This window comes from Papio anubis, chromosome 12 (genome assembly GCF_008728515.1).
Source record: "Papio anubis isolate 15944 chromosome 12, Panubis1.0, whole genome shotgun sequence".
Taxonomy (NCBI): domain Eukaryota; kingdom Metazoa; phylum Chordata; class Mammalia; order Primates; family Cercopithecidae; genus Papio; species Papio anubis.
The window spans coordinates 78,894,371-78,920,145 of NC_044987.1; the positions used below are offsets into that span (position 1 = coordinate 78,894,371).

General features: G+C 45.1%; 1 protein-coding gene and 1 non-coding gene across 2 annotated transcripts in view; one reads left to right on the forward strand and one right to left on the reverse strand.

Annotated features, from left to right (window-relative positions):
• The window catches only part of NAV2 (neuron navigator 2), a 768,631-nt gene that overhangs the window by 225,478 nt on the left and 517,378 nt on the right, over positions 1–25,775 (forward strand). The gene's annotated exons all lie outside the window — the stretch shown is intronic.
• LOC116269899 lies at positions 21,315–21,449 on the reverse strand. Its single transcript, XR_004177709.1, has one exon. It is a non-coding gene; the product is annotated as a small nucleolar RNA SNORA1 (small nucleolar RNA).

Consider the following 25,775-nt stretch of genomic DNA (forward strand, 5'->3'; position numbering starts at 1 on the left):
CAGGAAGAAAGGGACCATGTACCGCAAAGCCTAATGCCTCATTTGCGAAGAGAAAAATGAAGGCCCTGTGCTGGTAGGGATTTACCCAGCACTAAAGCAATAGTTCTCGGGTCAGAGCCCAAGTTTTATGTCTCCTAGTCTATAGATCCGCATCAGTAGCACCTACAAGACAGGGTTGCTTCATAACCAAGTTTCATTCAGAGCCAACCATATGTATTAGTGGTGTGATCAGTGGGATGTCAAGGAATCTCTGTCTATCTATCTAATCCCACGAGTTTTTTGTGGGTCCTAAAATAATGTCACCTTCAAACCGTGGAGTGGGCCCTGCCAAGACACCTCACCTACCTAGAGAAGATATTAAATACATTACCAGCAGAGCCCTTATTAACTTAACATCTGGACCTATCAGAAAGCAGACGCTGGGATACTGGATAGCTCAATTTGATTGCTATGAGAGCTCTCGGGAAACCAAAGAAATACAAAGGTTTGGATTGTGGACAGATAGAATTTTCAAAATTTAGAGAAGATCCAAAATCTTCTCATTGCTTAGATGGACAAACCAAGACCAGGGATAAGAAGTGAATTTCCCAAGCCTGCCCAATAGTCAGGACAACACCCTCCCTACCAGCTCTCCATTACTTCCCTAGTCTCTCTCTCCAGATGCAGCTCTACCAGTCATACAGAGTTTGGTGCCAGGACTCAGGAGTCGGAGCTCCATTACAGTTAGGCTAGATCTTTGTGAGTATTGAGGCTGAGAGTGAAATTTAGTCATGGTCTCCTTTTGATGCAGAGGGACCTTTATAGACCAGAGTTGATTTTTGTCTGTAACAACTGTAAAGTAAAATGAACATCCTGGTTGCTATTTGAGCCCTTGGATCAGGATGCACCTGGTGGGCTGCAGTAAATCTTGAAGTAGCATCCATTAATCAGCTACACCAGAATTTATCAATGTGCTTGTTAAAATGCTGAGTCCTGGGCTTTACCCAAGACCAGTTGAATCCTGGGTCTATGGGGCATTTTAACATGTATCCCAAGCAGTGCACATGCCCCCAAAAGTTGGAGAACCACTACTACAATGGAAGATCTGGAGTTAAACTTGCCTGGGTTCAAATCTGGGCACTGCCAGTTACAGGATGTATGAACTTCAGCATGCGTGAGCTTCAGGCTCCTCCTGTAACATGAAGAGAATAGGAATAACTACCTCACAGGGTTATTGACAGAGTTAAGGGAGGTAAAGCAGGAAAAATGCTTAGCATGGGGCCTGGAACCTTGCAAGTAAATATTAAGCAAATCAATTAATTAAAGCAAAGTAAGTATATTTAATAAATTAAATATTGAAGAAATAAATATTAGCTGCTACTGTAATATCGTTCTTTAGAGACATTCCCTGTCTTCAGCTGTTCACACGGAGGCCAGCTGCAGCCTCTGCAATCAGGAGCCCTTGGGGCCGCAGGAGCCGGTCCCCACCCGAACCCTCCACCTCTACCCCTCCAGGGAAGATGAGCGGCTGTAAGAAGCCTGACCTACCCATTCTGTGGCCGCGGCCTTGGGGAGTGCAGTGACAATGGCCACCAGAAGGGGGCAGCATAAGCACATTTCAGGGCACAGCCTGAGTGATCCTTGAGGGTGGGGCACTCTCTGGGGGAATGGGCTGAGGCTGGGATCAGCCTTTCTTCTCGAATTTTCCCCCCAGTGTGGACAGGAATATCTGGTGATGCTCACAAGACAGAATTCTGCTTTTCCTCTAATTGCTCAAAAAATGAGACCCTGCGCTGGCTGACACTAGCTCTTCCTTGAAGCTTCAGGAAGCGGCTCATTAGCTGTTAATTTTATTTTCACCACCCAGTCGGGCCCTGGCAGGCCCTCGGCAGAGTGCTGGCTGCCGGGCCTTTCTAAGGAGACTCTTGGCAGAGCTCTGATCTGGGCGTCGTGTTCTTTTTCCATTTGGAGGAGCAACTGCGTGAGGTGCCTCACCAGACTAAGCGAGAGGGGCTGAGGGGTGGGGTGGGGCGTGAGTGTCCGGACCTGCCCTCTAATCCGGAGCCAAGAGTCAGTTCCCTTCATGCCGTCCCCTAGAAATCAGGGGGCGGGGAGGTCCGCCGCTGCTTGAGTGCCTACCGTGTGCTATTCTGTACCTCCCACCGGGCTCTCCAGGAGCATGTCACAGAGGGTAAGCCTGAGGCTCAAAGAGGTCGGGTGACTTGCTCAGAACCACACGGCCAGTGAGCAGCAAAACTAATAATGACACTGGGCCAGGCGTGGTGGCTCAGCCTGTAGTCCCAGCACTTTGGGAGGCAGAATCAGAGGATCACCTGAGGTCAGGAGTTCGAGACCAGCCTGGTCAACATGGTGAAACCCTACCTCTACTAAAAAATACAAAGATTAGCCTGGCGTGATGGCAGATGCCTGTAATCCCAGCTACTCGGGAGGCTGAGGCAGGAGAATCACTTGAACCGAGACGCAGAGGTTGCAGTGAGCCAAGATCAAGCCACTGTACTCAGTCTGGATGACAGAGTAAGACCCTGCCTGCCCCCTCTCCAGAAAAAGGTAATAATGGCACCGACCGCCTAGTCTGTGCCCAGTATGTTGCCAGGCTCCATGGCTGTCCTTTTACATATGTTTACGCCTACATCAACCAAATCTGTAAAGCCCAGTGGCTGAGTTTAAAGCCCATGCTTTTCTTTCTACTCCACACTGCCTCGAAACCCCTGGAAGTCCTCTTCTCCTGTTTCCCTAATCTTTCAAATCATTCAGATTCCCATTTGTTCCACAATTAAAGGTCCCCTCCTCCCTCTTCATCCAAGAGTCCTTTGGCGAGAGCTTTGGTAGTGGCTTGATCACATTCTGAATTTGAGATTTGCCTGTAATGAGCAGTTTTTTGCTAGGCTCTGCTCCTAGGAGCCCAGGAGTCAGGACATCTGAGGAAGGGCTACATTCATCACTGATCTCTCCCTTAACCACCCCTTTCATAGTTATCTGGAATAAGCTCAAATTTCATTGATTTTCCTACAGTGATAAATTGACAGCCTTCCTTTTTTTTCCCACAGAAATCAATGCCAGTAAAATGACTGCTACAGCCTACTCCCTGCTTTGAATACACCATTAAAATAAACCATGTCTGTGTGCAAACATGTGTGCACCCAATGAGATGTGCTTTTCAAAGACACTGTCATGCAGTGTACACAACACTGTGCAGACATTTCAATTTTCCTCCCGGCTGTCTCGCCATCCAAAGACGAAATGTTCAATGTGGCCTGGCATCCAGTGGCAGCTGGAGGAAAAGAACTTGCAACTTCGTGTTTCTTCTCCGGAGCTCTGGGCTTGCTCTCATTTGCACTGGTGAATTGTAATGTCAGCAGCCTATGGAGAGACCGCAGGACACTGGGCTGCAGCATGAAAAGCTATCCAAGGAAATTTTTTTTTTTTTTGTAGGACAGGGTCTCGCTCTGTCACCCAAGCTGGAGTGCAGTGGCATCATCGCAGCTCACTACAGCCTAAAACTCTGGGGCTCAAGCAATCCTGTCACCTTCAAGCCTTCCGAGTAACTGGGACTACAGGTGCACACCAACACACCTGGCTATTTTTTTTTTTTTTTTTTTTGTAAGAACAGGGTTTCACCATGTTGCCCAGGCTGTCTCAAACTCCTGGTCTCAAGCGATCCAGCCTCCTCAGCCTTCCAAAGTGCTGGGATTACAGGCATGAGCCACTATTCCCAACCCAAGGTGGTCATTTTAATGTGCAGCTGTTACAGGCAAGCAAATGACCTCCAGTCTGTAAAGATCTCACTTGAGTCAAACGGAGACCATGGCTAAATTCCACTTTTAACTTCAATGTGATCCATAAACTTGAGGGGTTTTGCGAACACCATTTGGCTCAGTTACTGAGATTCTTTGTGTCATTTTGGCAGCCACCCCTGTGCCTGAGAAAGGGAGCTCAGACCGCTGGTTGGAGTTGCTTGTGGATTCAGATATTCCAGAACTGCTGGTTATGTAGGAAGTTCATGCTGTAGAGAGGAAGATGAGTATGAGACACAGAATCCACATTTATGAAACACCAGACATTATCCTGGGCACACTCCATCCTCACAGCCATATTGTGAAGATACTTACATATGCTCTGTCCGGCATCCAGGGAAACTCAGGTCTGGAGAGGCATGATAACTGGCCCATGGTTACCGAGAATCTGAAAGACACATCCACAAAGGCCTAACTCAAATCCATGTATTTTTACCATTGCCAGTGAGACAGAATCTTCCATATATTATGTTTATTTGTTTGCATTTATTTGTTTTATGAAAAAGGTCTACACTTTCTGCAGCTGTCACTTTTGCCGGCAATGAGGATACCTTTCTGGATGATGGAGGGCTGTTTCTGTAATATTTATCCCTGCAAAGTAAATATTTCTGTCTCCACCATGTTTCAGAATTTCCCTGTTGACAGCTTCATAGATTCTTCTTTTTCTTCTCTCTTGAACATCCAGCTATTGCCGGGGACAGGATGACCGGGTGCAACTGGTTCTTTTCACTTTTGACTGTGGACTTCTTGCAGTCAAAGGAAGAAAGACTGGCCGGTGATCCACACTGGGCGAGGATTGGAGGCCAGGGCTGTGAAGGGGAAGTGTAGATTGCATCCTAAGTGGTGATCCCAGGGGAAGACCCACCCACTAGAGAGCAAAGCAGAGGCTTTCCACACAATGTTTGGGACCAATGTATATGGTTCCCTGAAGTCATCTTGCAGATTTATTTCTGTAATGTTCTCATATTTATTCCCTCCTCTCTTTTCCCATCAGCACTGCCCAGAGAGGTTGAGTGATTTGCTCCAGGTCACACAACTAGTAAGTGGCTGAGCAGGTCATTAATTCTAGGCTTTCTGCCTCCCTGGCTTGTGAGCTTAACCATTGCACTGTAGCTCTAAGACCCTTGGTGAGCCAGGCCCCCCTTTGTCCCCAGCCTCGGCCCTCAGATATCTCACTATGGCCCTTTAACCTCCAGCCCTGGAGCTTAATTCGGTACCTCTGATAGACCACGCTCTTCCTTGTATTTAGATCTTTTCACAGGCTGTTCTGCAGTCTGGAACTCATTTCCTCACTTTACCCTCTCTTTCAAAAAGAAAATCCTTCAGGAACCTACTCACAATCATGCTCAGCTTAAAGTTCCTCCTTCTGAGGGGTCTCCCATCACTGACCTTCTCCCCAGGCTGCACACACCCTGCCTCATGCCCAGTTAGGGGCTCTGTGCACCCCCACATCCTAACACCCATCACACTAGAGTGTAACTTCATATTTCGCATTCTGTCGCCCTCTGGCTGTGCACTCTCTGAGGGCAGGTGTTTGTTCACAGCTGTGCCCCTGCAACTGATGCCTGGCTCACAGTAGGTGCTCAGTCAATGTTGAATGGATGAAACGTGAATGAACAAGTCAGAGAACCAGTGCCTGTGCCCATTTGCCCTGTTGTTCCCTGGCACATTCTTCTCCATGCTTTGGCACAAGTCACAGCTCACATTCTTCCTTTGAGTATCACTCTGTGAAGCCTAGGAGGCCACCAGGGCTGTCTTTGGGGGCTCAGAGATCTCTAGGCTCAGACAAGGATGCCCAGTAAAAGTAGTTTTCATAGAAATGAGCTCCAGTACCAGGATCCTGAGAGAGGCTCTAGACGTGAGAGACTTGGGTTGTGTGAAAGCTGGGAGGCTTCACACTCGAGGAAGGACCTGGAGCAGGCAGAGTTAGAGGTGAGGGTGTGTCTGGAGACCAGTTCTGGACTGTGATTGTGAGTTCTGGATGCCCGAGCTGTACAGATGGATCTTTACAGTGGCAATAGCCAACTTGACCCAGAAGTCCAGAGCATAAGAGGCTCACTCCTGGAACACTGTTTGTGTCAGACCCTGCTAAGCACTTCACAGACTTGATCTCATTGACTTCTTATGAAAACACCTCCCAGGTAGGTCTAGTCCCTGGTTTTGAGTCCCCCGGTGAAGGAAGGGGAGCAAAGATGGTGAGCACTTGCCCAAGGTCTTAGTTACATGAAGCTGAGCCAGGTCTCAGAACCCAGGTCTGTGCTGCTAACGTCACCTCCCCATTCACGTAGGCCACACTCTGGGAATGCAAAGGTGAGGTCTCTCTAATTCTAATCTCAGTGGATCTGATTAGGAGTTGTTGGGCCAAAGTCATTAACTTTCATTTCAGATGTACTGCCCTGGGTCTCCTATGCATCTTCTCTGTGACAGGCAGCACTGGAAGAAAGCAAGGCTCTGTCTCACCCAGCACACGCTTTTCAGGTGCTGAGCACAGCTTGCTTGAGCCCAGCAGTTCAGAGAAGTCAAACGAATTCAGCCTCTGCATGGTCATGGAACTTGCTATCCTGGGTGAGGGAATGATGGATGATTTTTCTTCAAGTTCTGTACTTTTTAAATTTATAAAAACAAAGCATTTATAGTCAAGGAAAAAAGTTGTAAATAATAAATAAATTAGCAAACACACCTGCAAGATGTCAAGGAGCTGTATCCCTCCCTGCCCTTGTTCATGCATTTCTCTTAGTCTGGAATGTCCTTCCCTTCCTTGTCAATGCATTAGTGTCTTACTTATTTTGCAGGGTCCAGCTCAAATGCAGCCTCTTCTTGATCCCATCTCAAGCTGATTCCTTGTCTATTGTCTCTCTTCCTCACTAGAGTGTAAACCCCATGAAGGCAAAGGACCTTGTCTGTCTTTTCACTGTCTTATCCCCAAGATCTAAAAGGGTGTCTAGCACGTAAGAAAAACCCATAAAAGTTTTTTTCAGTGAATAAATGAATATACCCACATTCAATTCCTAATATCCATCTCTGTCTATCCCATCCTGCCTTCTGCCTCAAACTATGGCAGCTGTTTCTCTCTCTCTCTTCTACACTGGCCTACTTGAAAAACTTATTTCTGTGGCCCCCATAGCACAGAGCTTAGTACATAATAGACCTCAGTAAATAAATGTTTGCTGTCAACTTCAAGGCAAGGAATCAGGATGCAAAGGGCTACATCTCACCCCCTTCTCTGGGGAATGAGCTGCATTGTCAGGAACTGATTACAGTTTGATGCTCCCTGGGGAAGGAGAACTGCGCCTAACCACCCAGGATGGGGAGTTATGAGATGAAATAGCTTATGGAGGTTGTCCCAGTGCCCCAGAGTTGCTGCTTTATAAGGAAGGAGAATACAAAAGCACAACAAAATCTACTAAAGCTAAATTTTGAAAGGTAAAGATGACTTTCCCCTTGGATTCAACCAAGTGGCTGCTCTCACCTAAGCGTTCTTCCCAGGCAGCAGAATTACTCCTTGTAGCTATCAGGGGGAACATCTGCATTTCTTCCATCCTTCCCTTCAAACTTTGAGACCAGCATTTTGTTTGTGGAATCACTACCTATATTGTTGGAGATGAGGGGATAATGGACAACAGGAGGCAGATCTGGAGAGGCTGAATGATGGGCATCTTGGGCTCCAGAGCTGAAGACGCAGATGCAAACCCTGCCTCTGCTCTGCCTGGCTGTGTGTCATTAGGCAGGTAACTTAAATATCCTGACCCTTAGTCTCTAAGATGGGAATGGTGATGATAATGGAATTCACCCAGAGGATGTCAAGAAAATTAGATATAAAACACTTAACACAAAACTTGTAGGATAAAACCTAGAGGTAAATCTTCATGACCTTGGATTTGGCAATGGATTGTTAGATACGACCACAAAACCACCAGCTACAGAAGGAAAAATGGATAGGTTGGACTTCATCAAAATTAAAAACTTTTCTGCACTAAAGGACAGCTTCAGACTGGGAGAAAATATTTGCAAATCATATATCTGATAAGTCTAGTATTCAGAATATATAAAAAGCTCAATGATTTAAAAAAAGACCTGATTAAAATAAATAAACCAATTAAAAAGTGAGCAAAGGACTTGATTAGACATTTCTCCAAAGAAGATATACAAATAGCCCAGAAGCACATGGAAAGATGCTTAACATCGTTAGTCATTAGGGAAAAACAAGTCAAAACCACCATGAAATACCACTTCACACACTAGGATGGCTACAATTTTTTAAAAATTGAAAATAACAAGTGTTTCTGAGGATATGAGGAAATTAGAACCTTCCTATAATGCTGGTGGGAATGTAAAATGGTGCAACCACTGCAGAAAACAGTTGTTGGTATTTCAAAAAGCTAAACATAGAATTACCATATGAACCAGGAATTTTACTTCTAGGAGTACACCCAAAAGAATTGAAAACAAGTGTTTAAAAAATGTGGGCATGAATGTTCACAGCAGCAGTATTCATTGTAGCCAAAAAGTGCAAACAACCCAAATGTCTATCAACAGATTAATGGATAAACAAAGTATGGTATATCCATACAATGGAATATTATTCAGCAATAAAAAGAAGTGAAGTACTGATAAATGCCACAACATGGATGAGCTCTGAAAACATTATGCTAAGTGAAAGAAGCCAGGCATAAAGTCATATATTATACGATTTCATTTCTATGAAATCCAGCATAGGCAAATCCGTGAGAAACAAAAGTAGGTTAGTTGTTGCCAGGGGCAAAGGAGAGGGCAGGAATGGCAACTGACTGCTTAATGGACATGAGGTTCCTTTTGGGATGATGAAAATGTCTTGGAACCACTTAGAAGTGATGGCTATACAGCATTATGAAAGTACTAAGTGTCACTGAATAGTATACTTTAAAAAATGTTTCAGCTGGGCACAGTGGCTCACGCCTGTAATCCCAGGACTTTGAGAGGCCAAGATGGGTGGATCACCTGATGTCAGGAGTTCAAGACCAGCCTGGCCACATGGTGAAACCCCATCTTTACTAAAATTACAAGAATTAGCCAGGAGTGGTGGCGTGTGCCTGTAATCCCAGCTACTCAGAAGGCTGAGGCAGGAGAATCACTTGCACCCAGGAGGCAGAGGTTGCAGTGAGCTGAGATCGCACCATTGCACTCCAGCCTGAGCAACAAGAGTGAGACTCCGTCTCAAAAAAGAAAAAAAAAAAAAGCTTAATTTTATGTTATGTCAATTTTACTTTCATTAAAAAGAAACTTGTAGCTCAGAAAAGCAGTCAGTAAATGGTGCCTTTACAACTACTTATTATGATTATATTCCCTTCCCACTGGAGATTAGCTTTTCCCAAAGGCTGAATGGTAAGATATGTTAGGAGGTCCCACAACAGGAAGTGCAGAGATGGAAGGATGAAGGAGGAGCGGGGAGACTGTGGCAGGTTTGGTCTTTCCCAACCCTCTAAGCACTCACTGTGTTAGGGACATCCTGTGTGGATGAGTAGACTGGCAGGTAGAGCCATCTGCCCCCTGCTGCCTGGGGCAGGACCACAGGACAACACTGGCAGACACAGGGGTGCAGATGGGAAGATGCTTTTTTGGCACAAGCCATGGACTTAGGTAGTATGGCCTGCGCCTCCCACTGCCTGGCAACACAGCCAGCTCACCCAGGCTGCTGTCTTCTGGGTGTCAGTTGCACAGTTGAACACTCCTGACAATGTGCTCCATGGCTTCAGTCAGGGTTCAGGGTCCGTGTCTCCAAACTCTAAGATCAGGGACTGGAAGAGGCCTGAAAGCCCTCCATCCCTTCTTATTTGGCAGATGGGGAAAGTGAGTCTTGGGGATGTGGCATCAGCTTGCCATATTCCTTGCTCAGCCACCCTTCTCTGCAATAGAGACTGGAATTTTGGTCATCCCTTTGCTGTAGTACTCTATCTGCAACCTTTTGGTTTTAATAGTTTATATCTTGACAAAACGACTTGACCTGGGGCAAAAGATTAAACAGGAAGCTCGGGAGTGTTCATTTTGGGGAAACAGCATGGCTTTTGAGGAAGAGCAAGAAAGCTTGGACAGCCCAGGGCAACCCCATCTTGTTAATAATAATAATGACTTCCATGTTTTTAAGGTAGTTACATGGTGGTCAGCACATAGATGCCAGAACCAGTCTGTCTGAGTTTGAACTCTAACTCTCCACTCATAAGCTGCATGACTTTGGTTAAAAGGCTTAATCTCTCTATGCCTCATTTTCTTCATCTGTAAAATGGGAATCATAATGGTATATATAAAAGCTTCCAGAATTTTGCCCAGCACATGGTAGGGACTTGATAAACGACAGTGATTATAATTCCTATTGCTGATATTAATTAGTATAATTACCTGGGGAAACCTATATGAATATGCTGACATTTGCCAAGGACCACTTTCCAGAAGCAACAAACTGCAGAACCAACAGGGTCAACAGCATGCCTTTTGAAAAACTGGCCACAAATTGCATTTTTACAAAATCTAATTTTCTCATTAACCTCTTATTTGGGAAATGCTTTGTCTTTGAAATCATGTGAGGACTCCGTCTTGGCTTTTCAGGTACTCCTCTGGCTTTCAGGCGTGAGCTTGCTGTTTCCTTTGCCTGGAACATTCTTACCTCCCACCTCCACCCAGACATCTGTGTGGCTACCTTTAGCACTTCCAGCACTTCCTTTCCCAGAAGTCACCTTCTCAGTGAGCCCATCCCTGGGCACCCTGCTCAAAATCTCAGCTACCCTGCCCCTACACTTCATACCTGTCTTCTCAGCTTTGCCTTTTTCTTCTTGGCACCTTGTCTGACATACCATAGTATTTATTTTGTTGGTTACCCACTCCCAACTGGAAGGTCTTTGAGGTCAGGGATTTTGACCATTTTGTTCATGATGTTTCTCCAGCGCTCAGCACACATCTGAGCTCACAGTATGGACTCAATGACTGTGGCATGTATTAGTATATAGGTGGGAAGGAGGATTTCCTGGTGGGTTCTGATTTTAGAATTCACCTGGTACAGCTGAGCTTCACTGAGCTGCTACCCTGTGCCTGACATCTGCCATTTCACTTCATCTTCACAGAAGCCTTATGAACGGGAAAGCTAGTGCTTAGAGAGATTAAGAAACTGATCTGGTCACCAGCTTATAGGTGGTAGAGCCTGAGGACTGTGCTTTCTTGTCCTAGACAGAAAGTGCCGTCTTTGCCCTCCCCTGTACGCAGCCTGTCAGGGAGGCCTCCCTGGGTGGTTTCTGAGCTGGCTGCTTTGCAGGGCTAGAAGACCCATCCCTCCTCACCTGTCTGTGTCTGTGGGCGGCTCTTGGCAGGGGCGCTGTGTCAGGCGGCCCAAGTGCTTTCAGCACTTGGGGGTGGCAAGCCAATTAACTGGCCTGCTGAGCAGTTGGTGGATGACTGGGGATTGTCTGAAGTCTGCCTAGAATCATGGCCTGGGGCAGGGCTCCTTCCAGCAACTTCCCTGGAGAGCTGGCTGCAGGGCAGGGCCAAACCAGCCATCATGATAGGGTGAAGGACATTTTCTATCAAAAGAGGATGTTGGACAAGAGTTGGAAAGACCCAAGTTCTGATCCTGGCTTTGCCACTAGCTAGTTGTATAAAACCGAGCAAGTTCCTGATCATTCCTAGTTCTCCCTGCTTACGAAATGTCAGCAGTGATCATGCTTACCTCCCAAACTTATTGGGAAAATATATGCAATGTGATTAGCCCAGGTGCAAGAATAAATGTTAGATATTTTTATTATCTACAGCCCCCCTCATCTGTAAAATGAGAAGTTTCATTCAGTAACCACAGGCCTGGCACACAGTAGGTGCTCAATAAATGTTAATTCCCTCTCTTGTCCCTTATTCTTCCTTTAGCATCAGATTCCTGGCCTATGTTGTCCCTGGGGCTCCAACACTCCTGGCCCTGGCCTAGAGGTTTTCTGTGGGCTCATGGCTAATGAGCTATCTTCTCAGGGCAGTGGGGCTAAGTGCTGGGGTGGCCATTCTGGAGCCATTGTATTAGAAACCCCCTCTTTTTCCTTCTTTACTTCCTTCCTTCCATCCAATTTATTTTTATTCATCAACTATTAAGTGCCAAACATAGTGAATATAGCTGTGAGCAAGACAAGGTTCCTGCTACCGTGGAGCATAGGTCCAGTTAGAATTAGGTAGAGAGAAAGGAAATGAACAACCATGCAAGAAAATAAACCCTTTAAAAAGTAGAAAATAGAATGGTAGAATAGAAAGTGATGAGTGTGGGGAGAATAGCAAAGCCACCTTAGATGGAGAGTCAGGGAAGTCATCACAAAGGAAACAACATTTGAAGCAGGACTTGAAAGGTCAGAACAGGTCAACCATACTCAATTGGGCGAAAGGGTTTCCTGCTGAGGGAACAGCACAGGCGAAGGTCGTGAGGAGGGATGGAGCTTAGCTGGTGCCCCTGTACTTCCTAATGGGAAGTGCCCAGTAAAGACACAGCTTTGCACTTTCAGTCCAGGCAAAGCAATCAGCCTGCATCTTCAAGGGTTGGCTGCACTTAAGATCCGGGGTGCTGTCAGGATGTTCTTTTTGCAGTTAATTTGCTGCAACTGGCAGAAGTTAATCATGTCCACATTCCTCAAGGCCCCTGCCAAAGCTGGCCCTTCTCACAGATGCTGGTTTAAATTAGAGGGGTTGTTTGTGGAAGACTAGATTTAGCAGTGATTAACCCCAAACTGGTCCTATTGCCTTGCCCTCCTGATGGGCAGGTGGAAGCATGCTGGGCAAGGCTGGCATCTAGCACAGGCGGTAGATGCTTGCTCTTGCCATCGCAATGAGAAAGAAGCCCATCAGCTCTCCTCCTAAGCCTGCCTGGGCTCCTACAGCAGCCAGAATGCCAGTCAGACCCACTGTTTTCCCATCCAAGGTACTCCACACCTGGCCCTAGCCTTGCTCCTGCCTCTTCCTTGCTGTGCACACTCCTGCTCCACCGCACACCTTTGCCTGCCTTGTCTCTGTACCCTCAGGAGAAGCTCTACTCATTTTTCCAGACTGTGCTCAGATTCTACCCCCCTATACAAGTTCCTCCTTGGACACCCCTGGGGAAATTCACCTTTTCTTCCCCATTCTTCTAGTTTCTCTTTGCACATAAGCCCTTTAAGGCATTGGTCATCATCTTTATTGTGTTAGGAAGACTGAGTTTCAATTAAAGTGGGAGCTCCTGATGGCCAGGGATCCACGTCATTCATCTCTGCAGCTACAGGGCCTAGCGTGAGCTTTGGCATCTCATTCATTCAGTCATTCATTCAGCAAATGTGTTTTGAAGGTGACTGTAGCAGGCACTACGAGAGGTAAGGGAGTCACAGCCGTGGACAAGGTGTGTTCCCTGGTTTTAAGTTGCTCCTAGCAAAGAGGCCATTGTAACACAGAGGGCTGAGCAGATTATGGTGTGGACTCTAGAGATGCCCTGTGGAGCCTGGGGTGGTTCAGGATGGCTTCTTTAAGTCATACAGAATGAGGAATCTGAGGCTCAAAGGAGTGAAATGACTGGCCTAAGATCTCACATCTAGTATATGGTGGAGAAAGTGCTCAAATCCAGGCCTAAGTGCCCTTTGCACACAGCCATTTGTGGAATGGGTCCTCCTCTGTCTACACTCCCCATTCCAAGCTAGCACACTCCTTTCTGATCCTCAGCCACAAAATAAACAGGTGAGGGATCAGACCCACTTGGCCAGAGACTGGGCAGCCTTGCCACATTCTAATGCAAAAACCTGTTTTCAAGCTACTTCAAACTTTTGAAGGTTCTTGAAGTCATAGAGAGGCTCTCAGCCGAATCCAAGGCAAGTGAACAGATTTCCCATCTGCAGGGTATTTTGAAACAGCTTGCTTCTTACTAATGTTTTATTTGTTTGTTTTTCTATTACAAAAATAATGCATACTAATTGTAGAGAATTTGGGGAGAAAGACAAATCACCCATAATTCCACCACCCAGAAATAACCATTGTTACTATTTTGGTATATTGAGATAGTTATTTGGGGATATTACTTAGAAATTGCTATAATATATAATTGCTGTTTATTAATTTATGCAAATACATGAATATGATTTAGCTCGTTGTAAAACTTACACATTCCAGTGCCTGGAAATTTCAAAGATCTGCTGCTCCCAAAGAGAGCTCTTAAACCTAACTCTGTATGGTCCTTTTCATGTGAATAACATATATCTGTTTCCGTCCCTGTCTTCTCTACCAGTCTGTGTGCTTCAGAAGGGAACCCTGAGCCTTTCTCATCATTCCCTCTTTAGTACACAGTGCATAGCAGACACACAGCACTGGATGGAATGGATGCATCTGTGGCCCGGGAAGGAGTCCTGGGGTCCTTCCATTTGGCTGTCTTAGGGTGAGTGGTGCTGGGTATATATTTCTAAGGACAGTTTCCCCTTCTCTCCTGTGTTCACTAAGGAATTAAAGTATCTTACAGCAGGAATTTGTCTTTTTCATCAAGGAATCCCTGGGTGCCAGGAAGTGCCTTGCACAAAGAAAGCCCTCAATCCATGTTTGTAAAAGGCTGAATGACCTGAATAATGCCACTGTTTGGTAAATAGTGTGCATGGATTATCACCACAGCCATATGACATGGGTCTAACCGTATCTTTATTTATCACATGAGGAAACTGAGGCTCAGAGAGGTTAAGCAGCTTGTCCAATGTCGGTGTGTTGCTAACTGGCAAAAGCCGAATGTGTGGTCAGCCTCCATCAGTGTTCTGTTTGCTTCCTTCATGGTGCTGCTTTTCAGATACCTGTCCTCAGATACCCACCTGGCGAAGGAACCTGTTGGCTCGCACCCCTTCACTTTTCTAAGGCTGGGTGAAATACCACAAAGGTGGGGCCACTGACAGGGAAGATCTGCCACAAGGGCGCAGCCATCCGTGTGAGCCACCTGGCCTCTGGGCCCTGACCTGGCTCCTCCTGGGCCCCCTAGATGCGCAGTGTAGCCACTTCTCCCTCTGTGTCCTTCACCACCTATCTTTTTCACAGCTCTGTTTCCCCTCTTGTCAGCAGATCTCTCAACAAAATGTTTTCCATCACTGCTGCCTATTTTTAGCCCCTTTATCAGAGTTATTTCCTTTGGTAAATAGCTTCCTGGCATAGGGTGAGCAGCCTAACTCGGGCGCCAGCAAGCGCTGTGTGGATGGGGGTGTGGGTTGGGTGGGCATCTGGGGTGAGAGGGAAGAATAGAGGAGCCATGGACCAGGCCCCACCTTTGGGGGCTACTTTCTGTTCCAATGGTGGCAGCAGCAGCAGGAGCAAGATGCTCATTCATTCCATTTCAATTCGTTAAAACCATTCTTTGAGAAGGCAGCATGTGCACAGGCCTCGGAAGCAGACAATCAGCGACAGGCGCCCAAAATAGACTCAAAATCAGCAGCATTTTGTTTTGCTCAAGGCTTTTCATGCCTGCAAGGGGAGGAAAGAAAGGATCCAGAGCATTTTCTGCTTCCAAACACACATCTATTTTACAATAAGACAAATGACTCGTATTCCTGCTATTAAATCCAGCAGCGTCCCCTCCCCACCACCCCTTCTCTGAAGCCCTCGCCAGCATTTCCTTTTGTGGCTGTAAGAGAAGCAAATAGCAGTTCACGCATCTCCAGTGCAGAGTGCCTCTGCCTCCTCCAGCTCTGCCTGCGAGCTGGGCTTTTACAAGCTGAGATTTTCATAAATTAATGCTGCGTGTGCTGCTGTAGCTGCTGTAACGGCTTTCCAGAAGGTGCCGTGAGCCAGGCCCTGCTGGAGAGAAATGAGCCAGTGATTTGCTAGTGGAAGGCTTTTGGCCCCAGTCAGAGGTTAAGCCAGGCAGTTGCAGACGTCCTGGGCTGCTCTCTGAGTGCAGCCTGATGTCATTGAGCCTTTAGAAGGGACATCGACTTGGGAGATTCCCTGGTGATCAAGGAGGCCACTTATGCAGGGGGCGAGTCCCAGTGGGAGAGCGGGATGCCTAGACTCCAGTCCTGGCCCTGCCCTGTGGTGACATTGTGACATTATCCAGCCACCATCCCCTGGAGATCAGTTCTTCCTAGTATATACTCTGAGTACAGTAACACCTCCCATTTGTAGTACTTACAAAATGGGAATCTAACACTTATGTGTGAAATATGTTGACCATCTAGGTCAGGGGTCTGCATACTTAGGCTCGTGTGCCAAATCTGGCCATAGCATTGATAATACATTATCTATGGCTGTTTTTTGCACTACAGGGCAGGGTTGAGTAGTTGCCATGCAGAGTGGATGGCCCTAAAACCTAAAATATCTACCCTCTGGCTCTCGACAGGAAAAGTTTGCTGCCTTTGGTCTAAGTAGTGAGTCCCAGGAGAGCAGAAACCCCTCTGAGAGGTTTAGGGACACGTTCACACACCCAAGATTACTCAGCTAGTAAGTGGCCTAAATGTCAATGTGTGTGTGTGTGTGTAAGTTTCCACATCCAGGACTATCAGGGAAGTGATCAGTGGAATGTATACAGGTAGAGCCAGAATTTGACAAAAAAGAAATCCCTCCCAAAAATAAAAGCTATATGATGAGTATGTAGGTGGGTAAGCTCAGTGCCTGACTTAATGTTTCTGAGCAAGGAATCTATTCAGGCAGACTCTCCACCACCTCTGAGCTGTGTGGCCTTGGGAAAGTTTTTAACCTCTCTAAGCCTCAGTTGTCTCAATTGTCAAATGGATATGATAAGACTTATTTTGCAGGACTATTATGAGAATTCAGCATGATAATTTAAGTACATGCTTAACATGGTTTCTGGCAAATATTAGGGATTCTCTCCCAGGCCTAGTTCCCTTCAGTGGTTCCCACTGCTAATGACAAGGCCTTCCTTGGTCTTCATCTATCTGCCCTTCATAACACAGCTCAAGCAGCTGGACAGAGAGGAAGAAAGGGCCCTGACAGTCATGGGTGGCAACTGAGTATAGAGGTTGAAGTGTTTTAGAATCACTAGACCTAAGTTCAAACCTTGACCCTACTACTCACTGAGCCAGATCACCTTGAGTATGTTGATTTACCTTTCCAAGCCTTGCTTTTCTCTTCTGGAAGATGGGAAGGAAATACACACTTTGTTGTAAGGCAATAATAAAGAGTAAGTGCAATGATATGTGTTAAGCATTTAGAACAGAACCTGGAACTCAGTAAGGGTAAATAGTAAGCACCCAATAAATGTTAGTTGTTATTCCCCTCCTACATGACCTGGTCTAGGTAGATTCTAGCTTTTCTGGAATTTTCATGTGAATGATTGGCGTTGAGCATCTCTAGACCCCTCTTGGACCCTACCTTGGAGACAGGAGTCTCTGAGAAGGCTCCTGTCTATCCTGTCTCACTTAAGTGGAAAGTACTATAAAACCCAGAGGTCCAGCACATTAAACCAGCCCAGCTATGATCCTGGCATGGGGACCAAACAATATCTTTGAAAATATGTGTTTTCCTAGATAAAACCTCTAATTGGACAATTGTATCTTTTGGCCTTATGCAGACTTTATGACTTTGAAAGCTGTTAAACGGAAAGCTCTATGAATGGGATATATTTATTTCTGTGGCACTCTGACTCGTGCTGTTGACCTGACCGGGGGGTGGGGCTTCCAGGACTTGCTAATTTCCCTTTGCCAGGTGGTTGTTACTGTGCCTGCACCCTTGGAGAGCCACAGCCAGTTGTCACTGAAACCCAGAAGAAGGGCTTCTGGCTGCCTAAAAGATTGTCCTGTACCCAGACTGATTTCCCAGGAACAGAACATGGTGCTTGGGAATTTCTCTGGGAAGCATCACATTTTTCTTTAAAAGACTGAAAGTTCATTTTATCAGGGCTTTTTAGTCCTCATAGAAAACTCTTACAGTCTGGGTTAAAAGCACCTGACTTCAAGGGTGGATTCATGGCTGATGAACACTTCCTTTGGGTACCCAATTCCAAGAACTCTTCTGAAAGTAAGCAACAGAGCTACAAAGACATTTCCAGACTAAAATCACAATGACACTGACTGCACACAGAAAATGTGCTAATTAGGATAACACAAGCTTCCATAACAAGAAGGTACCACAATGTATAAAGGCACAAACACAATGGAAATTTAGTTCTCATTCACATTTTAGTCCAAGGCTAACATTTCTGGTCAGTGGATAGCTCTTCTGCACCCAATGATTCAGGAATCCAGGCTCGTTCTATCTTAAGGTTCCACTGTACTAAGCAAGAAAGAGTATAGATTATGGAGGCCAATTAGCTTCAGTAAGGGAAATGTGCCAAAATTGAGGCCATAAAAAATTAAATGTGATATGCAAATAGAGTGCCATTAGGTCTAGTACCTGGTCAACCATGAGGGCTGTCACTATCTTCATCTGCAAATCTCCTGCCCTTAGATCAGTGTCTAGCATATAATAGGTGCTTAGTAAATGTTTGTGAAAGAAATGAATGAATGAATATCCGACCAGTTCTATTCCTTTCTTCCCTGACTTGGGTCACCTGACAGAAAGGCCAAATTCCTGGTCAACTATTTCAGGCCATTTCAAAGGTACATCTGTTGGGCCCAGAGTCCAGTGGTTGGTCAAATGTTCCTCCTCCTGCTCCCACAAAATCCTGAATTACTCATCCATTTTACAAATTGCTTTTATTAAAGAGAAATTTAAAATTATATAAATTTGGGAGTATCCAAAACAATCTGGTATATGGGTGTTTTGCCCAAAGATCTCTGATTAGAGGTTCCCTTAGAGGGCATCTAGGCCCAGAGCTGCAAAAATGACCCAGTTCATGAGCCAACCCACTTGGCAGTGGCTTCCTGGAGATGAATTCTGAAGGCAAGCATGCTGTGATTGATTAGTAATGTCTACCATAGGCAGAGAAAAGGAAAATGATAAGCAAAGTCCTGTGTAACCTGCTAGACCCTATCAAGTCTAAGATCCTCATATGTATAAGGCTGAGGTTCAAAGAGAAGAAGTGGTACATAACTACCACTGGAGACATAGGTTGGAGGGCCTAGGAGGTCATTGGAGGCAGAATGAAAAAGGATAGAAAATGGTGGAAGTTCTGCTGGAAAATTCTCTTACAAATAGAGAATTTGAGAGAGCTAACTGCTAGGAACTAGCCAACGATTGTAGCTACCTCTAAGAAAAAAGAAAGGAGTCAGAGCATGGGGTGTGATGTGGTTTGGAATCTTGCTGGGCTTGGTCAGCCTCATTTGTGCCAGGTTAGGGGGGGAAAAAGAAGCCTGCTGTCCTTGCCCATGTTTCTTTCCATATATCATAAGGTAGTTTCGTGAACCCAGTGGGCAATAGGTAGATGGCTGGGACTCTCCTAGGCCTCTGGGATGCCTCCCGTAGAGATCTGGGCACAGAGGGCACCGTCCAGTCCCAGAGCACCATGACTCACCATACCTGGTGCTTCCTCTGTGCCTCCTCTGTGCTGGCTGCTGGGGGTCCAGAGATATTGAATCATGGCCCTCAACCCAGGTGAGCTCACAGTCTAGAAAGAGACAGAGAAGTCTTCTGTTTCTTGAATCCTAAGATGATATTGGTTACAAAACAGTTTATCAGTTTAATGACAGAATTTTAGGAAGACAAAAAAGCAAACAAAAAAACAACCGACCAACCAACCAAACAAAAAAAATCTCCCAGCTTAACCCGAGGCAGATTGTAGGAGCTATCCTGATTTTACCAAAGGAAAAATGGGACCACCTACATGATTTTTAATCAAAGAAATAAATTCAATCAGTGGTTACAATACAGAGTGATCTGTGCTGTGATGTGGAGAGTGCTGGGGAAGGTGTGGTTGATTCTGCCTTGGAAGGGAGGTCAGGAAGGTCAGGGCCCTGGAAAAAGGACATTTGAGGAGGAGTATGCCAGGCTGACAAAGCGGGAAAGGGATTCCCAGCAGTGGGAATGGCATGGTCAAAGGAACAGGGCATATCCATATCCACAATAGCAAAAGCATGTGTAGGTGAGCCTGGATAGACAGACAGACAGACAGCATGCAAATGGCGAAGGGCCTCTACGTATCTAGAGCAGCCATTGGGAAGTGAGGCTCCGGCCAAGAGAGAGCCATAGCAGCTTTCAGAACGGGGGCCCAGAAGCCGATCAGCCATCACAGCTCTATCTCCTTCAGCTGCTCCCAGTGTGGGAACACAGATGCTTGATAACCAAGGGATGGTCTATTTAAAGCCACCTGTAAGTTGGTTCGAGAAGGCACACTGTAGGGTAGAGAAGGAGAGAGGGAAGGGGAATGTCAGGAGGAAGAAGCATGCGAGAGGGCTCAGGAGGCGGGATTCCAGCCTAGGCTCAGCCCTGAGCTCACCGTAGGGCCTGGGGCAAGTTCCTGCCTCTCTCTGTGCCTCAATTTCCTCAGTCTCAGTCTCACGCAGTGGTGAATTGTGTAGGCTCAGGAACCAGGTGTGTGGGTCCCAAGCTAGGCTTCCTCACTTGTGATCTGCAAGCATTGGTCAAATTACTTAACCACTGTGCCGACGTTTTCTCCTCTGTAAAACTGAGATAATAATAGTACCTACCTTTTAGAGTTGCTGCGAGGATTAGATGAGGTAATGCATGTAAAGCATTTATAGCGGTGCCTGGCACACACTAAACACTCAAAATCAGCTATTTTTAAAATTATGATATGATGATGGTGTTGGACTAGCTTAGTGGGTTTTAAACCTTAAACCTTGGAACCTTTCTCCTAACATATTTGGAACTTCAGTGGGTGAAAAAGGTCACATTGAGCTCTTTTGGTTGGAAGGTGGAGACTCTGAGCCTTGCCACTTTAGCATCCCCCTTACCCAGGCCTGCCTCCCAGCTCCCCGCACCCCAGGCATCTCTGCAGAACCTTTAAGCTCCAGGAAACCCAGATTGAAAGCAATTATCCCAGAGGATCTCTTATGTCCTTTTCAGTTGCTCCTTTTATCCAATTCTTGCTTCAGACACTTGAGTTTATATCTGGAAGAGCTTTCTTTGATAGCTCAAAATCCATTTTCCAAAAGCATCAACTGAACCAGGCCCTGGGGGACAGTGTGGTAAAGGCAAACCAAGGCAGATATGGATAGATGAGGAAGGTATTTGAGCAACAATCCTGACTGCAAAAACCCACAAACCACCAAATACCACCATTATGGTTTTTACTTTAAGTCAATACATTTTTATTTAAGGAATTTTACATGTGATTCATTCCACTATCCATCAGGGTCACCTTAGTTCTTCCAAATCTTGAGTCAAGATTTATCTTCAAGATAGGCCTTTCTAGAGATTCATGCTTAATCCACAGTCGTTCTGTCCATCTTAGTTGGGCTTCTTTTATCTCCACTTGAATACAGACATACTGATGAAATACTTTAAAAACTTCCTACCCAGAATCTTTAGGGTCTAGTTCTTCAAATAATTCACTTTAGGGCCCTAGCAGTTGAATTGTGGAAAGCATATTGCTATTTTGGCTAATGAGCACAAATGTATTATTCTTTAATATTTTTCTAATGTTGAAGTTGTGTTGCATCCCATTTTCACTCGTGACCTTAGCAGAAATGTTACAGGTCTCATTGTCACCACTGTGATGTGTTTGCTGTGATGGAAACATACCTTGTTTCTCAATGTAGCCCCATTAACAATCTAGGGATGGCATGATCAACAGTGTCTATTCTCCTTGAGAATGGGGCATCACCTTCACAGTTGTTAGGATAAGCTATGCAGATGTGACTGCCTTCTTTCGTCACAGTCCAGGATAGTTTCTCATTCTTTTTTCTTGAGATGGTCAGGCGCTGTCATTGCCCTGTGTGCAATGTGCCATGGGTGTCTCTTCTCTACTTAGGAACTGTCTTATTTCCTCACCTCTAATCTGAGAATAGCAGATGACCAAAAAATCAATATTGGATCTATCAAAGGGAGCTGAGTATGGGCACCCCTATGTGGCCTGCTTCAAGCTGGATTCAATGATGACCCAAACAGATGTAGATCCTGACCATGCGGATGTTATTGTCTAGGGGGAAAGATCAATTAGTGTAAGTGTGATAGGGATCAGGACTTGAAAGATAAAATTCCAACATCCAGAACAACCATTGTGGGATCCTATAACCCACAAAAAGTAGGGGTTTGCCTTCAGGATCTACTAGGGCTGAGCTTTGGTAGGACCCTGAGAAACTTCATCTTGAGGTCCTGAAATGGAAGATCTCTTTGCTTCCTGGGACCCCAAGACCCACTGCAGAGTTCTGCCTGGCTTTTCAGCATATACAGAAAGCTGGCTGCTTGTTGTGTACACTGTTAGAATTTCACATGCACTTTAGACATTGGCCATTCAGCTTCCAAGGCAGGCTATGGAGGCCACAATGAGCGAAAGCTAAGGAAACAAGTCCAATCCACAGTTAAGTCCTGACACCTATCACACTTATTGATCTTCCCTCCCAGAATAGCATCTGCATGGCCAGCATCCACATATGTTTGGATCATCATTGAATCTAGCTTGAAGTAGGCCACATAGAGGTGCCCATATTCATCCCTTTGATTGATTCAATATTGATTTGTTGCTCATTCAGTGCCCATCTTCATTGACTATCCTCTGCTTGTCCTTCATCTGCATCTTCCTCTGATCACATGCCAGCTGCTTCAGCCACCTTGGGCTTGTCACTGTTCTCTAAGCACTCCCACTGCTTAATGATCAGGTTCTCTTTGCCTGGAATATCCTTTCCTGCATCACTGCCTTCTCCCACACCTACTAAGCTCCTACTCAATCCTCAAAACAATTCCAAATGCCACCTCCTCTAGGAAGCCTTCCTAGATCACCTCAGAATTTTTTATTCCTCCATTTCCTGTCCTCCCATAGAACTTACACAGTATGTGACATTCCACTTGAATATGAATTATATTTTTGTCATTGCTCCCATATGTTATAAAGCTTGATGTGGGCAAAGATTTTTATCTTACTGGTCTTCATACTTGAATGTTTGGGGGAAGTCCATGAACTTGGCCTTTTTAATTCCTAGGTCTTTCTGGGTATGCAAACTTAGACTATCTAATATGTCTGAGTTTCACTATTTCCACCTGTAAAATGGGCATTTTTTAAAAACTTGTGATAACAAGTTTATTGTGGGCATTAACTAAGATGACTTGTATGAAGTAATAATGAAAATAAAATAATAGTAATGAGAGCTGATATTGACTAAGTGTTCATTTAGCCACTGCTCTGCTCTTTACAAGTAGGTCATTTAAAACATTTTTTAAAATTTTGAAATAATGATAGATTTGCAGGAAGTTGCAAAGATGGTACTGAGAGATCCCATGTAAAGATAGAACTGAGAGATCCCTTTCACCTGGTTTTCTCCAATGTTTACACGTTACATAACTATAGGACAGTTTCAGAACCAGGCAACTGACTGTGTGAGTATTGTTCTGTATCCTTTTCTCACTTGTGTAAATTTGTGAGAATCTTACACAATCACCACCACAATCAAGATACAGAACTCTCCCATCTCCACAAAGATCTCCCTTGTTCAGCCCCTTCAGAGTCATACCCACCCCTCTCCCTTCCGCCACCCCCAGCCCCTGACAACTAACTATTAATATGTTTTCTATCTGCAAAATGTTGTCATTTCAACAATGTTATCTAAGTGGAATGGCAAAGTATGTGACCTTTTAAGATTGGCTTTGAGATCCATTCAGGTTGTCTGTTTATAGTTCATTCCTCTGTTCCTGGTGAGTTCTGTTCCGTGGATGTGCCACCAATATACCACTGATATACACTGATATACCACTGATACATGACTGACAGACCATGGTTTAACCAGGAAAAGTATCTGGGTTGTTTCCAGTTTTTGGCTTTGACATATAAAGCAGCTATAAATATTTGTGTATAGATTTTTATTTGAATATAAGTCTTCATCTCACCAGGATAAATGCTTGGGGGTGCCATTGTTGAGTTACATGTTTAGTATATGTTTAGTGTTTTAAGAAGGAAGTCAAACTGTTTCTGAGAGTGGCTGTACCATTTTACATTCCCACCAGCAATGTATGAGTGATTCAGTGTCTCTACATCTTTGCTGGAATTTGGTGTTGCCACTATTTTAATTTTATCTGTTCTAAAAGGTATGTAGTGACATCTTATCATGGTCTGACTTTCCATCTCCCTAATAGCTAGTGATGTTGAACATCTTTTCACTGCTTATTGGCCATCTGTATATTCTTTTCAGTACAATGTCTCTACATGTCATTTACCCATCTTCTGGCTGGATTGTTTGTTTTTTAATGTGGAGTTTTTAGTATTCTTTATATATGCTAGATATGGGTCCTTTGCCAGCTATGGTATTTGCACAATTAGTTCAATTAATCCTCATAACAACTCATGAAGAAGATACTAGGATTATCCCAATTTAATAGATGAGGAAGTTGGAGCACTGAGAGGTTAGCACTGCGTGTGGCACACAGCAGGTTTCCAGGGACACATCACAGTGAGTTTCATGCAGATGGAGCTCAGACCAAAGGTATAGTACCTCAAGGTACTTTGGTGGAATGGTGGGGCTGTTGGAGATAAGGAAGAGGAGCTGAAAGTGAAGGCCAGCAATGAGTAGAGGGACTTCATACCAGGCCATCAGCCCATTTAACAGGTTGAGGAGTTGAGGCACAAGCACTAGAACAGACTGCTATCTGTCTGTTTCATTAAGTTTCTGTAAGTTTCACTAAGTCTGTGAAAATTGTGTCTCTTTTCAACCTTTCTCCTGTGCTGCAAGGTTTGATGGTAGCGGGCTGGTTTCTACTTCAGGGCCTTTTTTTTTTTTTTTTTTTTTTTTAAAGAAGGGATTTCTCCTGTGCGTTCTCTTTCCGGGGCACATGGAAGCAGGCTGCTGCTGCTGTCATGGAAAGCATAGGAACAGGAGTCAGGATACCAGGTGCTGGTCCCAGCATGGTAGTGAACAGTGTGGGAATTGAATGCAAATCATTTCTCTGGGTTTTCTATCTCCATATCTGTAAAATAGGAGTGACAACAGCAGCTAGCTGGCAGGGTGATTGTATAGATTAAACAGAGAGGAGAGGAGGAGAACAGGGGCATTGGTAACACTCATGGGTTCAGAGTGGAACTCTTTCCTGTCTAACCATGTAAACCTGAGCAGTGTGCTTAACTTTTCTAAGCCTGTTTTCTTATCTGAAAAACAGGGACAATCACAGTTTCTACTTTATGGGCTTGGTGTGAGGATTAAATGAGATACTGCACATAAAGCACTTGCATAGATCCTCTCTCAAGATGAACATGATTAATAATAACTAACATCTATCAAGCACTTACTTTGTGTCAGAATCTGCTTAAGTTCATCAAAATTAGGATTAGACACCAAGACAAGGACTTAGGTGCAAGTTTATATGGGAGGGGATCCCAGGAAGCAATGTGAGAGAGCAGGGAAGTGAGCTGGGGAGGAGTCATTTTGGTGGCCAGTGGGGGCTGAGTCCCACTGGGCACCCTCTTAGAGACTGAGAAATGCACCTCAGAATCTCCACTGTGGTGTTTATCCACCATCTTCCAGTCCTCATTCGTGGAGGGTCACTCCTGGGGCATTCATTCCACCACACCTTTGACCTGCTCTGTGGTTGGGCTAAGCCTATAACCATGATGAGGAAGCATCCTCAGGAGAAAGACTCAGGAAGGCATTGGCACATACAAGGAACTGAACTATCTGTATGGGGCTTTGGGGTTGGCTGAGGGGAAATTGATGAATGCTAGTGGTGTCTGCTACACCACTTTAAGCACTTTATCATATTAACTCATTTACTTCATGTAACAACACTATGAAATGTTCTGTTATTATCCCCATTTTATAGATGAGGCAACTGAGACACAGAGGGGTTTTACAACTTGACCAAGGTTCTCCAGTCAGTCTGATTTCACAGCCTGCATTCTTTTTTTATTTTTTATTTTTTTTGAGACAGGATCTCACTCCGTTGCCCAGGCTGGAGTGCAATGGCACGACCATGACTCACTGCAGCCTCAACCACCCGAGTTCA